Source organism: Mustela putorius, unplaced genomic scaffold (genome assembly GCF_011764305.1).
Source record: "Mustela putorius furo isolate JIRA1106 unplaced genomic scaffold, ASM1176430v1.1 tig00003983_pilon_pilon_pilon, whole genome shotgun sequence".
Taxonomy (NCBI): Eukaryota; Metazoa; Chordata; class Mammalia; order Carnivora; family Mustelidae; genus Mustela; species Mustela putorius.
The window spans coordinates 9,448,634-9,464,605 of NW_025422123.1; the positions used below are offsets into that span (position 1 = coordinate 9,448,634).

At 39.7% G+C, this 15,972-nt stretch overlaps 1 protein-coding gene and 1 long non-coding RNA gene across 4 annotated transcripts in view; one reads left to right on the plus strand and one right to left on the minus strand.

Moving 5' to 3' along the window:
- BICRAL (BICRA like chromatin remodeling complex associated protein) overlaps nucleotides 1–15,972 on the plus strand; it is a 108,301-nt gene that overhangs the window by 52,283 nt on the left and 40,046 nt on the right. The window lies entirely within an intron of this gene.
- On the minus strand, nucleotides 1,269–15,846 carry LOC106006988. The gene is made up of 3 exons (XR_001181435.2): nucleotides 15,759–15,846; nucleotides 10,309–10,412; nucleotides 1,269–1,593 (listed from the first exon to the last, which is right to left on the minus strand). It is a non-coding gene; the product is annotated as an uncharacterized LOC106006988 (long non-coding RNA).

The following is a 15,972-nucleotide window of genomic DNA, read 5'->3' on the forward strand; positions in this document are numbered from 1 at the left end:
TTTTAAAAAAATTATATCAATCAGTCAATCAATCAATCTAGCCTTTTATTCTTAGACCACTGGAGGCTGTCTATAAGTTACCTGACTCCCTTATTTAGGGGTTCAGTAATCTATAGCTGAATAGCCCAGAAGTGAATATAGAAAAAGTATTAATTCAGGGGATCCTGAATGGCTCAGTTGGTTGAGCGCCTGCCTTCCGCTCAGGTTGGGATCCCAGGGTCCTGGGATGGAGCCCTGCATGGGACTCCCTGTTCAGCGGGGAGCCTGCTTCTCCCTCTCCCGCTCGCCCTGCTTGTGTGCTCCTGCTGTCTGTGTCAAATAAATAAAATCCTTTAAAAAAAAGAAAAAGTTTAATTCAGATGTCATTCATTTCCAAGCACTCATATAAAAACTAGAAAAGTGCATGATTTATTTATGTACCTGTCTTCCACTTTGGATGTTTGGGAGAATGAAGGTGTGAATTTTGAGTAAGCTTTCCAGAAGATTGTCACATATTTATCCGATGAAATTTGCCTTTGTGTCTCACTCTGGTGCAAGGTCGAGAATTTTGATGAGCTTTTCCACTGCAGTCTTGGGCTTTTTAAGTTGTAAAATATATTTCTACTGCTCTCCACTGAGCATACAAAAAATTAGCTTTACTTGACCTTTCTTACTCAGGGAATTTTTTGGTAACTTTGGCGATACTGAGGAGTGTCCTTTCTGCACTATTAAATTGACAGCTTGCTGGTACCCCCCTGTGTATTAGGCAGTGCCTTCAGCATCTTTGCATTGCAGAAATTATATTAAACAGTGTTTAGGAATGACCACTTTGTGCTTAGCAAGTATAAAGATAGCTTGTGGATTATATGCAGATGTTTAGAATCCCACTGTCTGTTATTGGATTGAGTTTATTCACTTCTCATGGTAAACAACTGTCCTGGGCCCTAGTAGTGTGGAAGGGCTCTGTGGACTGACCCTTAACAGGTCTGGGGATAGAATTTGAGGGAGGGTGGACCATGAACTTGGATATGAAAAAAATTGCTTGTTATTTTCTCTAGACTCCAGTTGAAATTTATCATTTCCTTAATCTGTGAATGAAGGCCACAAACTGTGGTATTAACAGTGCCTGGGAATTTGTTACTAGTAGAAATATCTTTTTAATCCCCTTACATTTGCAAACATCTGGAAAGATTACTGTCTTCTAAATGATAGTAGTTATTAGACTCACCACTAAATCTTGTATACTAACACATTGACAAAGAATCACTTATACAACCATATCACAGTTTTTAAATATCTTTATATATGTATTTTTTAATAAATGCATTTTAAAAAATCCTACATATATTATACACCTCGAAATATTACTCTGCAAAGAACCCATAGGCTTCACCAGAGAGCCAAAAAGCACACAAAGTTTCAAGAACCCTCCTCCTTCCTTGGGGAGATTTCTTCCCACAGCCAGATCTGGTACCTGTCGGTAGTTGTGAGGTAAACTGCCTCAGCTTCTCTGATCCCATTGCTTACTGAGGTTAACTTTAACTGATGAGCCATGGGTCCTTCATCTCACTTCAGCGAGCATCTGTCCTAAACTTGCCAGCTTGAAAGCTTTTCCTGGGGGAGAAAAAAAGGTTTTTTGATCATGGATCTACAGATAGTTATGGTCTTTGAGGGGGACAGTAAGAATATTCATAAATGCTTTATTTTTAATTTTATTTAAAATTTATTTTCATAACAAAGGTTTCCATTTTAGCCATTTTAAGCCCAATTCTGTGCCATTAAGTACATTCACAATATTGTGCAACCATTACACCATCCTTCTCCAGAATTTTCTCATCTTCTCCAACTGAAACTCTCTTCCTTACAGTCTTTTGATAGAAGTATAAATATAAATTCTCTTCACATGGCATTTCTTAGGGTTTATAAAAGATTTTACACTAGATAGATGTTTATATGTCTCTTACATGGAATATAGAAAGGTGAGATTAATTCAGCTTCTTTAAAATTTTTGTAGAAACTCAAGTCTTGTTTGGAATAATATACTACAGGTGTGTTTATTCATATTCTTTCCTATACTGTTTTTCTAAAAGATTGTATTTATTTGAGAGAGAGAGAGAATGAGAGAGAGCATGAGAGGGCGAAGGGACAGAGGGAGAAGCAGACTCCCCTCTAACCAGGGAACCCAGTGCGAGACTCAATTCTCCAGGACTCCAGAATCATGACCTGAGCCAAAGGCAGTCGGTTAAAAAACTGAGCCACCCAGGAGCCTCTCTTACATCTTTTTTTTTTTTTTAATATTTCTTCATTTGGGGTTTTTTAAATTATTTTTTAAAATTGGGCTCCATACCCAACATGGGGCTTAATCTCAGGATCCTGATTTGGTAGAGTCACATGCTGTACCGACTGAGCCAGCCAAGTGCCCCTTAAATCATTTTTACTTAAAAAATGTTTCTCTGGGGGCACCTGGGTGGCTCAGTGGGTTAAACCTCTGCCTTCAGCTCAGGTCATGGTCTCAGGGTCCTGGGATCGAGTCCCGCATTGGGTTCTCTGCTCAGCAAGAAGCCTGCTCCCCCACACCCTCTCTCTCTCTGCCTGCCTCTCTGCTTACTTGTGATCTCTCTCTGTCAAATAAATAAATAAAATCTTTAAAAAAAACGTTTCTCTTATTCTCTTCTCCTTAACTAATTGCTTTTGTGCACATATCTTCCTTGTGAACCTACTTTTACAAGAGGGGACACTAGACATCTCTTGTTTAGTAACATCATTGACTTCGTAAAATGGAATTTTGTTTGTTAATAGTGGTAGTTGTTTTTATAGTGCTTGTTTTTCTTGGAACATACCATAAAACCGAAATATTTTGAATGTTACTCATTGAGAGAGAGCGATGAAAGTCAAGAGTTTGCATAATAAGTTTAACCAGATTGCTAGTAAATATTTTTTGCTACTGCCATTTAAAAATCTCTCTTTTTTTTTTAAGATTTTATTTATTTGCAGAGAGAGAGATCACAAGTAGGCAGAGAAGGAGGCAGAGGGGGAGAAGGAAGGTGGGGGAGAAGAGAAGCAGGCAAAGCAGGAAGAGGGGGAGAAGAGAAGCAGGCAGAGGGGGAGAAGGAAGTAGGCTCCCCACCAAGCAGAGAGCCCGGACATGGGCTAAATCCCAGGAACCTGACATCATGACCCGAGCCAAAGGCAGAGACTTAACCCATTGAGCCACCCTGCCGCCCCCAAAGTATCTTTTAAAAACAGTTCCATACATAGGGACAATAATACTTACAAGCTATAGTGGCAGATAGCAATAGTGTCCTGTTATATTTGAGGAAGTATAGAGAAAGATTCATTAGTTTTTATTTTAATAGCTTGTTACCACCCTGTATTTTAGTGAATTCTTGACTGCAGGATAGAGAAGGCAGACAGCAGTCCCTTTAACTCTTTGTTGTGACTTGTACTGTATAATAATACCCATTATTTTCAAAAGTAGAAAAAAGTCACATTGGTAGGGTTTTTGCTTTTACCTCATTTAAAATGTTCTCTGCTAGAAATCCCAGTTCCCTAAGGAAGAACTCAAATGACTTAGATACATTTTCATTTCATTTAATAAAACATATCTTATTTTTCTGAATAAAACTGAAGTCAGGAAAAAATATCAGCACAGTTTCTGTTTACGATTCAGGTATTTTGTTTTTATGAGAGGATGCAAGTATGACTTGCTTTTGGTGCTTCTAGTTTTTAATTCCTATTCCTGAAAGTTTTGCTGATGTGTTTTTTTCGTTGATAGATGTTCATCTTTATGGGTGATAAATTTCAACATTGGCATTGCTTCCTCTTACTAGTTAGCTTGTCATTGGGGCTGAGTCCCTAAATGACCGTTTTTAGTGGAAGAACGTAATCAATATAGCAGTTGGATAAACAGAAACTCACCTTTTATTTGGAAGGAAAATACAAGAATTCTTTAACTGAAACAGTAGTGTAACAAAAGAGAACTGACTCGTCTTTTTAATATGTATTATTCTTTTACTGACGTACTGTGGTTTATCATAAAGATAGTTTCAACTGCATTTCACTTAATATTTAATAGCAGTCAGGATAGCAGCAGATCTTTGTATCATGTCTCAATCATTTCCTATATATTGTTTTCCATAGTCAGTCACTCTTAAAACATGGTAAATTGGGGCACCTGGGTTGCTCAGTGGGTTGGGCCTCTGCCTTTGGCTCAGGTCATGATCTCAGGGTCCTGGGATCAAGCCTCGCATGGGGCTCTCTGCTCAGCAGGGAGCCTGCTACCTCCTCTCTCTCTCTGCCTGCCTCTCCACCTACTTGTGATCTCTGTCTGTCAAATAAATAAATAAAATCTTAAAAACACACACACACACACACGCAGAGTAAACTATCAAGACTTTTTGACAGGGCATCTGGTTTTTTTCCTATAATATACAGTTGGTTTTCTTTGCTGTGAAGTCCAGCGTTGGTGCCTCAAAAAGCCATATGTGGCTGTTCCAGAGATTCTTCGACTTAACACTTTTACTTCTAAATCTTTAATGAACGCAACTATTATTAATATAATAAATTACTGTGCTAAAGACTTGAGAACTCCAAGGCTTTATTTTGCATTTATGTTTAGTACGTAAATCCTTGTTTGAGGAAGGTTTATTTAATACCAAACAGATTATAATGGAGCATACACAATCTTTTGCCCTATGAATCTTAGAAAATGACACTTCTTATGCCTCAGGGATGGAGTCATCTGATCTGGAGCAGAGACGGGGAGTCGGTTGACTTCTCACAGCTTTTTCTACACAGCAGGAATGCCCGGCTAGATACATAAGGGCCCAGTATAAGCCCGCAGATCCTGGGCGATGGACCCACAGCCCTGCATCCCAAATCCTGTGCATTATGATGTGGAAAAGTGCTCGTGTGTAGCCTAGCTGCATGGGAAACTAAATAATAAGAAACTGACATCACACCTAGAAAAGTTCGATCAAAATCTTAGTAAAGTATTTCAGTAGAGTAAAAGACATTTACTAAGCACATTTACATCAGGCGTTGCACTAAACTCTAATAATAAAAAGATGGAAAGAAACTGCCCCAACTTTCATGGAACTTACAACTTAACGAGTGGATCAGAAAACAAAGTTTTGTCGTACACCTGTCAGGTGCTAGTTACATGTGAGATGTGCTCTAGGGATACAAATGAGTGAACAATTAATTTTGCTTGGGGATTTAAAAAAAAATAGAGGCAGTGTAATTTTATGCAAAGCCTTAAAAAATAAACAGGCATCATCGCCCACCACTTGGGAGGTGAGTGGGAAGGTCTTCTTGTCTTCTCAAAAAGATAGGTGCAAAGCCAAAGAATTTCAGAAGTGATGTAGTAAGTTTGAAGGATCTCAAATGGTCAAGATGGCCAAGAGCCAAGGGGTGGGTAGAGGTTCAGAATGAAGCCAGAGCCTATCGTAAGGAACCAGTATTTCCAGTTGACTGATGTCAAAAAACCATGCAGTGTGAAAGTTGCTGAGCTTTGGGATGGGTGATTACGTATGTTTACATTTGAGTATGTTGCTCTTCAGTATTCTCAAAGCCCTCTAGACTCTTTTTACTTAAATTTGAGCTGTGCTTTGGATGAGAGCAAAAGATAGGCATAATGAAGATAATCATAGAGAGCAAGGACTGATCAGTTGTCTAAAGACATCGTCGTTGCTTTTAGAAGTCTTGCTAGAGACTCCTAAAGACCGCCCAGAGTTGTCAGAGAAGATTCACAGAGGTAGATTCAAGCTAAATTTTGAATAATGGATGGGATATGAATAGATATGGAAGAGGAAGAAGAGCATTTCCGGTAAGAAGATTGTCTCCTGGGGGCAGGAGAGTGGCAGTTTGGCTAGAATAGAGTGTAGGGGAATAGTGGGAAATGACTTAGCCCCATTGTGCATCCTAGGCTTACACTTTACACTTTTCCACTTTAGATTGTTTTTGCATAGGAACAACCTGGGGTCCAAAATAAGCATCCTTTCTTGGAAAACTGAAGCAGGTTTCAGGGAAAAGGGAATGAGCACACTTTCCCTGGTATGCCCGATCCTGTTGGAGGTTTTGCCATCTTGTAGCCAACATGCTATCACCTCGTACCTTGTTAGAGTGGCTATCACAAAAAGACAAGGGGCGCCTGGCTGGCTCAGTCAGTAGAGCATGTGACTCTTGATCTGGGGTTGTGATTTCGAGCCCTATGTTGGGCGTAGAGATTACTAAAAAATAAAATCTTAAAAAAAAAAAAAAAAGATGTTGGCATGTATGTGGACAAAAGGGAACCCTAGTGCATTTTGCTGGAAACGTAAATTGGTGTAGCCAATATGGAAAACAGTATGGAGGATGCTCAAGAAATTATAAATAGAGCCAGTATATGATTCAGCAGTCCCACTTCTAGTTATATATCTGAAGGAAATGAAATCACTGTTGCAAAGAGATACCTGCATCCCCCCTGTTCACTGCATCATCATTCACAATAGTCAAGACATAGAAACAATCTAAGTGTCTGTCAGTGGATAAAAAAAATTGTTTTACACACACACACACACACACACACACACACACATACATGCAATGGAATATTATTCAACCATAAGAAAGAAACCCTGCCATTTGTGACAGCATGGATGAACACTGAGGCCATAAGTATAAACCAAGTGAGAAAAGTCAGACAAAGATCAACGAATACTGTATGGTCTCACTTCTAGGCAGAATCTAAAAGAGTCAAATTTGCAGAAACCGTCGACTGACTGGTGGTTGCCAGAGACTGGGGGCTGGGAAATGGAGAGATATTGGTCAAAGTTCTGGGGACATAATGCATAACGTGGTGACCATAGTGTATTTATATACTTGAAATCTGTTAAGACAGTAGATTTTGAATATTCTCTCCACATTAAAAAAATTGGTAACTATGTGAGGTGATGGAGGTGTTAACTAACCTTATTGTAATCATTTCACAATATACACATAAATCATCACACTGTATACCTTAAACTTACACTTTTATCTCAGTGAAGCTGGGGGTAAGAAAAAAATTTTTTTAAACGTTCCTTGAGCTCCCATTATGGGCCCGGTGCTCTTCTGAGTGCTGAGTTTCCTCAGTGAAGCTGGCAGAGCTGACTTTCGAATGTAACTAAGTAAATGTGGTCAAGATGGGAGGGAAGAAATGAAGAAATTATTTGATGGCAAGGAGCGGAAAGAGTGATACTGAAGGTGGTCTAGAGTAACACGCTCCCAAATAAGATTTCACCTATGACATTTTCCTTCAGTCAAATTACCAAAACACTGAACCCATCCCCTGAGTTTGAAGAGTAAGGAGCCTCAATTTTTGTCTCTGAGCTGACCTGACGCCATTGTTTGCAGGTCCCACCTGACTGTCAGTTGGGGACAAGTTCCCCAGTTTGCTTGAAGTTTGCGAGAGTAGGTGTTATAATACAAGGGAAAAAGTGACTAACTCAGGTGGTCACAGAGAAAACCCCATAGTAACTCCAGATTCCTGATGAATCTTCTGGAGGGGGTTGGGGGAATGGGATTCCATGTTTGATTTGTTGGTTGGGTTTTTGTTTTGTTTTTTGATGTACTATATTTCCTTTTAGGCATTTTTCTTTGTATGTATTTTTTAAAATATTAATTCCAGTGGAGTTAACATGTGGTATTATATTAGTTTTAGTGTACCAGGATTCCATGTTTTTAATAACCAACTTTATATTATTTTGACTGTATCCTAGACATCATAGTAGTTCATTCATACCTATTTCAGTATGAAAAAAAGATGTGTTTTTTTAAATATAACCCCCATTTTCATTATTACATCTAAAAAAAATCTTAATAGATTTTGTATATGTTCTAGAATATATTTATAAGTCCTATCAGGAATTATGAAATTATGAAATTTCAGTGTTGATTGTCTCTAGAAAAATTGTATATTTCTTTGTCAGGGTTAGTCTAGAATTATGTGAGTTTTTAATTATGCAGGGTCTTTGGGAAAACAATCCTTGCATAAAACGCAGCTGTGCTATATTCAAAGCATGGATATTTATTCACTGTTTCTTATACTTATTTATGTGCTATTTGCTGGGAGCATACAAATAAGTATGACAAGATCCCTGCTTCTAAGGGTAGCACTGTAATATAGTCTGTATTTGTATAATACAAAGGTATTATATTGTTGATTTCTAGATTATCATCTAGATGATATCATTTCTAGATGATAATCTAGAAATCAACAATATAATTGATTTCTAGATGATAATCTATTAATAGCATTTAAATTTGAAGTCAGTCTAGTCTGTCAGTCCACTGTAATTGAGCCGTAACTTAACACTCCAAGCTCTGAGCTCCGCAGCATGCAATGTGAGTTGAGATTGGCGCCGTTGCTGCTGGGGCTTGTCACTTGCAGAGTTGGTTCCTCTTGAACCACCCCCATTCCCTCCAACCCCGCTCTGAATTTAGATTCAGCAAAGACTTTTGGGACTCAGCCAGTACTCTCTTTTGATGCCCTCCTTTGTTTAGACCTGGGACCCCCAGCCTGGCACACAATTGACAGCTGAGATTGAAAGAAGATGGAGAAGAGAGGCCTGGAAAGATTTCCCCCAGGACCATCTCTGCGTCAGTCAGACAGTGTATGCACATGTCTTCCATCTGTAGATTTCTAGTGGATATTAAGATTTTGGGAGGTCTTTAGCAAACATGCTAAGCACCATTTTTATGAGCCCTGAAGTTTTTCAGTGTGTATATTTCTGGCCAATTTTAGAATCTGTTCATGTTTCTCAAACTTGAGTACTCAGACTGCCCGAGATTATTTTCTCAGACCCCAGTTTGAGAAACACTGATTTGTATGGTTAATGATTCTATAGTCAGTAAACTTAAGGTTATTGTCACTGTATTGCAATTTCTCTTAAAGAAGTTTGATATTTTTTTAAGATTTTAAAAATTTATTTGGGAGAGAGAGACAGAGATAGAGCAAAAATGGGGATAAGCAGGCTCCCCGCTGAGCAGGGAACCAGACATGGGCTGATCCCAAGACCTTGGGATCATGACCTGAGCTGAAGGCATACGCTTAACTGACTGAATCACCCAGGTGTCCCAAAAGTTTGATACATTTTTCAGACTATATTTATCACTATTCTGTCACTTGCTGAAATAATCATTAATGCACTTGGTATCTATGGGTCCTTTCATTTTCAGATTGACCACTCGTGATGATCATTCTTTCACAACACACAGCAAACCTTTGCATTCTGGGGGTTGGATAAGTTAAATGGTTTTCAAACTTTTTTATCCTAGTTGAATATGAATTGAGTTGCTCAGATGAAGGGGAGAAGTGAGAGTATCAGAGTGTCTCTACCACCAATTTAGGCCTTCAAGAAAGCTCCTGGACACCTTAGAGAATGCTAGGTCTCCAGGGAACAAAATTTAACAAATCGTAGTAGAGATGGCTATTAACTTCATTTGGGGATGAAAAGATGCTCCCTGAGAGACTGGAGCTTGTTGGTAATCACACAGTAGTCATTGTCAGATATCTAAAACAAGTCCTTTGACTTCCAAATTCAGTGTTCTTCCCCACGTGTCCCCAGCCTCTGTAAGCCTTGCCAGACTTGGCCCTGACGCCCTGAAGTTGGCCCCTCTTCTCCCCATGGTATAGCACATTGTGTAGCCAGCTAGATTGCTTATTATGTGAGGTTTATTTCTGCCGTACCTTATTCTAAGTAGGAACTAAAGCAGCTTTCAAGCCTTCAAATTCTGTATTTCATGAGTTGAAGCAAGGCCCAGTATCGCCTACATTAATGATCATCTGATGGAAGAATTTTCTAATTCTCAAGGTTTTCGTCTAATAATATTTCTTAGTCTTTTCTACCTTCTCTTTGTTTCTTGCTAGAAGTCTATAGCTAGTGACAAAATGCAAGACGCTCTTTGTTGAATAATAACTGAAAAACTCAGAGCCCATCATGTTAAGTTTGACTGCTTCTTCTGATTGCAAATGGGTGAAATTGTGAAAATACCATCATGGTTTCTTTTCCTAGTAAAATGTTCTATTATTTCACCAAAAAAAAACAAAAAAACAAAAAACAAAAAACCAGGGGCTTTACCTAAAGAAGCTTGAAAACCCCTGCCAAAAATTCTTAGCACTTTTCACCTTACATTGTAAAACTATTGAGCGTCTCCCTTCCAGAAGAAAGTGAGTAACTTAAAGTCAGGAACCATGCCAGAAGGTTTCACACTGTCTTGCAATTTTAAAATTTAAGAGCCCATTACAATTACAATAGAGCAAAAGGAGTAAGGTGAGAATACTTTATATCTTAGTTGACAGTTACTTACCCTGGTAACTGGCTGTTCTATGGCATAGCTCTTTGATCATGACAGTCTTGGAAAATCGTTTGCTAAAACATGATAATTTACTTTTCAGCATTGCTTTTGCAGTCCTACAAAAATATTAAGTGTGTTTACATTTATTATTACATTTTATGTCACGCTCATTTGACATTCTCAGCCTTAACACAGTACCTGGCACAGAATAGGGGCTAAATGTTTACTAAATGAGTAATGAATACTGTTTTCATCCACTGACCAACTTTAGTAAAGATTGGAATTAAAGAAGTAGCTTTCCTCTTTCCCTAAGCTATTCTTCAGGGTAGAAAACAAAAGGAGGTATGGGATAAAACTACGATTTACTGTCCTCTGTTTCCCCCCCCTTTCAGTATACTCTGATCTTATAATTCATGCCAATTAACTCATATAAACTGCTGTTACCACCTAAAGTGCTTTTTTTTCAAAACCTTAAATATGACTGTAGAGCCAAGATGAAGGAATAGGGACTGGATTTACCTTCCTGCATTTAAAAAAAAAAAAAAAGGTTAAAAATAGGATAAAACATATTAAACAATGGCTTTGAGACATGGGAATCAGGAAGCATGGACAAGGACTCCTGAGAAATGGCAAATGGATGAGGTGAGCCCAATTTATAATACTCTCTGGGGAGAGTTGCCAGACCACAGCATAGGGGATGGGATGCCAGATGGAGTCTGATCATCTCCCAGGGTTGAGCTGATGTGGTTGGTAGGTGAAAATGGCTAAAACACATGGCAGAATACCGGAAAGGAGAGCACTGCCCAGGGAGAAAACCCTTGAGTCCTTAGCTGATGACTGGTCAGTACATGGGGTGTGGGGGAGAGACCCAACTCCTGGGAGAGAACCACCCAAAAGGATTAAAGGGAACAACACTCGGAGCACAATTTTTATGAGGCCTCAAGTTTTTCAGTGTGTGTATTTCCAGATGACTCGAGAATCTGTTAATGTTTCTCAAACTTGGGAACTCGGAACACCCAAGATTATATTCTCAGACCTGAGTTTGAGAAGCATTGCTTTGTATGGTTAATGATTCTAGGGTCAATAAACCTAAGGTTATCATCACTCTGTTGGAATTTATCTTAAAGAAGTTTTGTTTTGTTTTGTTTTGTTTTTAAAGACTTCACCGGTTTATTTGAGAGAGAGAGAAGGGACGAGAGGGGGGTCAGGGAAGGACAAAGCCAGAGGGAGAAGCGGACTACCCACTGAGCATGGAGCAGGGAGGCCCATGTGGGGCTTGGCAGCCCAGGACCCCAAGACCACAGTCCAAGCCAAAGGCAGACACACCCAACCGACTGAGCTACCCAGGCGCCCCTTAAAGAAGTTTGATTTGTTTATCAAACAGTATTTATCCAGGGCTGAAAATGGTTTGTGTTCCTACCTGTGAGAGTGCAAAAATCCTTGTAATTCCTGAGACATCAAGTGATGTCCTCAACAGATGAAGAGTATTGCCTCAGGATAGGGCAGAATTCGCCTAAAGATTGACAAAACTTGAAAGCAAGCCTCAAGAGGATCAGATGATTTATAAGTAACTTAATTGAGTCACCTGGGTGGCTCAGTGGGTTAAGCATCCAACTCTTGGTGCCGGCTCAGGTCATGATCTCAGGGTCAGGGTATCAAGCCCACGTCAGGCTCTGCGCTAGGTGTGGAGTCTGCTTGGGATTCTCTCTCTCCTACTCCCTCTGCCCCTCCCCCAAACTCTGTCTCTCTCTAAAATAAACACATAAATCTTTAAAAAAAAAAAGGTAACTTAATTATGTCCTAGACAAAATTATAAAGTATCCATAGGGATACAGAAATATCCAGTACTCAATAATATAAAATTAACAATGTCTGGCATCCAATAAAAATTTATCAGGTATGCAAAACAGCAGGGAAATACCACCAGTAATGAAGAGAAAAAAAAATCAATAAAACAGACCCAAACATGATACAAATGATAGAATTGGTGGAGAAGGATATTAAAAATTTATTGCTATTTTTCTTAAGTTGAAGAAGATAGAGGAAAGATTGAACATACTGTAGTATACACACTCTTCTGTACCTTTTTCCTTTTTTTAACTTTATTTTTATTTTTTTAAAGGTTTTTGTGTGTGTGTGTGTTTTGTTTTGAGAGAGAGAGAGAACACAAATGGGGAGGAGACACAGGGAGAGGGAGCAGCAGCCTCTCCACTGAGCAGGGAGCCCGATGCAGCACTTGATCCTCAGACCCTGGCATTATGACCTAAGGGGAAGGCAGACGCTTAACTGGCCGAGCCACCCAGGTGCTCCTGTACCTTTTTGCTTTGACCATGTATCTTTCAAAGTCAGTTTGTATAAAGCTTTTCCATTGTTTTTAATGGCTAGGTAGTATTCCACTATGTGTGTAAACCAAACTGGTTTAATGTAATTCTCTCATTAAGGACATCTGGGTTTTTTCGTAATATTTTAAATACGTTACAATTTATATACCATAAATTCAACCTTTTAAAGTGTACAGTTCAGTGATTTAGTCCCAAAAAGAAACCCTGTACCCATGACACCTAGATTTTTTAGTCTTTCGCTAAAAGCAGTAATGCTGCCCTAGATACTGTCATATGTTTTCATACATGTGCAAGAGTATCTGTAGGACAAGTACCTGGAAATATTCACTAAGTAGAGTGATTTGTGCACCTAAAACTTTGAAAGATACTGCTAAATTTGCCTCCCCAGAGGTTATGGAGTTTACACTCTCGATAGCAAGGTATAAAAGTTCCCATTTCCCCACTTACAGATCGGCATAGTCCAAAAACCCTTATTTTTGCCAATCTGATAAATACTAAGATCTCACTGAAATTTTAAATTTCTATTTCTCTTATTCAAAGTGAGATTGATTTTTTTTTTTTTAAGATTTTGCTTATTTATTTGACAGACAAAGGTAACAAGTAGGCAGAAAGGCAGGCGGTGGGGTGGGGGAGCAGGCTTCCAGCTGAGCAGAGCCCGACACGGGGCTGGATCCTAGGACCCTGAGACCATGACCCAAGCCGAAGACAGAGGCTTAATCCACTGAGCCACCTAGGCGCCCCACCAGATAGGCTTTCAACAACTCAAAAGATGCTCCACAGAGAATACCATTTCTTGACCATGAGAGCTGTCCAGAAGCTAACAACACACATTTTGGGTCAGGAGGTTGATTCTTTTTATATGTTTAAGGGCTGCTTTCCTTTTTTTCTTTTTTTTTTAGATTTTATTTATTTATTTGACAGACAGAGATCACAAGTAGGCAGAGAGGCAGGCAGGGAGAGAGGAGGAAGCAGGCTCCCCGCTGAGCAGAGAGCCCAATGCAGGGCTCAATCCCAGAACCCTGAAATCATGACCTGAGCCAGAAGCAGAGGCTCTAACCCACTGAACCACCCAGGTGCCCCAGGGCTGCTTTCCTTTTTTAATGAACTGACTGTTCATGCTCTTTGATTTTCTGCAGGGTTAACTATTTTTCTTGGTTATGGGAGCTCTTTATGTATTTAGGAAGAAATGCCCTTTGTGATATGAATTGGAAGTATTGGATTTTTTTATTAAAGTATAGATCCACCATCTTTTCTCCATACAGCTAACATCTTTCCCCCACTGATTTAAAAATTTAAAAACTGATTAAAAATGTCACTTTTGTGCTGTGTCCTCTTGATTAGAAGCTATTATTCAAAGTGTTGACTTGCATAAGGACAATTTTAATAGTAGCTTCAGTTTTTTTTTAAGGAGCGGTAATCAGAGGGCATCAGGGTGACTCAGTTGGTTAAGCGTCCAACTCTTGATCTTGGCTCAGGTCTTGATCTCAGAGTCAGGAGTTCACGCCCCATGTTGGGCATAGAGCCTACTTTAAAAAAAAAAAAAATTTAAAAAAAAGGAGTGGTAATCAGGTGTCTGGGGTAGTGATTTCTGACCTCTTGTGATGCCTGTCAGGATTCTGTAAGAACTATAGTCTCCTTCCCTCTGACAAATCCTCCTGTTGTGAGCTGCTGTTACTGAGTGTATGCTGGGCTAAGTAGTAGTTTTTAACCATTGATCTAGAGGTTTTCCCTAAGAGGGAGCCTCCTCTTTCCCATGTTATAAATTTCACTTGTGGCCAGAGGCCACTTAGTGATTCCAGGGTTGTTACTTTCAGGAGAGAAGAGTCAGGAAGGAAAGGGAGAACCTTTACAAAGAGAACTAAACTCTTCATTTTTTAAGTCAGTTTCTGATCCTCAGGTTGTCTTCCCACTTCCGAATTGTTAATTTCTACATCTCTCCTTTGGGGAATTGACTTTGGTGGACCGTGTGTCATCCTGGGAAAAAGACCTGCTGGGTTAGGTGGAGGATGATTGTGTTTTGGCCGTATGTAGAGCTGGGGACATAGGAATGGGAGTCATCTCTTTGAAACTGTTTAAAGTCAGAAGAGTATGGCCCTTTAAAAAGTAGAATTCCCAGGGTACCCCTGACTATAAAGGCTCCTGGAATTCTACCCAAAGCGGGCTAGAGTCAGAGGCCTGTCTGGTAGGCATATGCCACTGACTGGGACTGATAACCCCGGGGAGCGTTCTATCAACCTTTTTAGCAGTCCGTTGGGTTTGATAGGGGAAGGTCCACAATGGCTGTTTATTTCATCCTGTATTATAAAATTATTCCCATGTTATAATTGTGCTACTCAAGGAATAGCTTGTCACTTCGAACATCGGCCAATGTTTTCTGGGCTTGAAAGTCCCAGTGGAGGTGATGCCTTGGTAGAGGTGACTGGTGCTGACTTCCTTTCTCAACGAGTTAACCCTTGGGTGTCTCCTTTGCTAGAGACACTCGTACAGATATAAAATAGAAAGGGAAGCGGGGATAGTTGGGAAAGGTAGTTTGGGTACAGGCTAGTTTTCACTTACAGTGTTTTCCTAAGTTTGTTCCAGAAACTGTTAAACACTATAAAAAATAATTTACAAAAGATATAGTGGAACTCCATTTAAAAAGTCATGTCAAAGTAAAGAAAAATATCCACTTTATAGGCTTAATGATACATCAAAATTGCCCAATTTATTCCATGTGATTGTGATATCTGGAAGACAAGCTTGTGGCACAGTAATGAGCTGTGGCTGATGCAGTTCTGCCATATTCAGTATCAGGATTTAAGAGAAGCCCTTCCTACAGATTTCCATGTATCTATTTAATGATAAGTTTCCTTGCTTTTCCTTCAACATTTTCAGTCCTCAGAAGTACGGTCGTGCTAGCATGTTCCTTTGTAACTCCTGAGTCCTCCAAGTGGATTTCACCTGGCCTGCTTTCACAGCTTTAGCCTGCAGGTTACCCTTGGATCAGCTTTCCCTTCTTCTTCCTCCTGTCTCTCTGGTCATCCACCAGAGTTCCACTTCTGATCACCCAGGCCATTCAGCAGCTGAACGAATTCATCTCCCTCCCCCCAACAGGAAGGTCTTACATTGGGGGATACTTACCCCTTCCAGACCCTTCCTGGAGGAAGCAAGTTTCCTTCCATGTGGCAGGAGCCAGTTTTATACTTGTTTGACCTTGTGACTGATAGGATGGGGAGTTTGGGGGAACTGGAGAGGAGATCTTGGTTTTAACCAAGAAAAAACATTGAGTAGAAATTATCCCTTCTGCCTTCTTCGGGCGTGTCCCTCTTCTGGGCATCTCTTCAGGATTTCATTC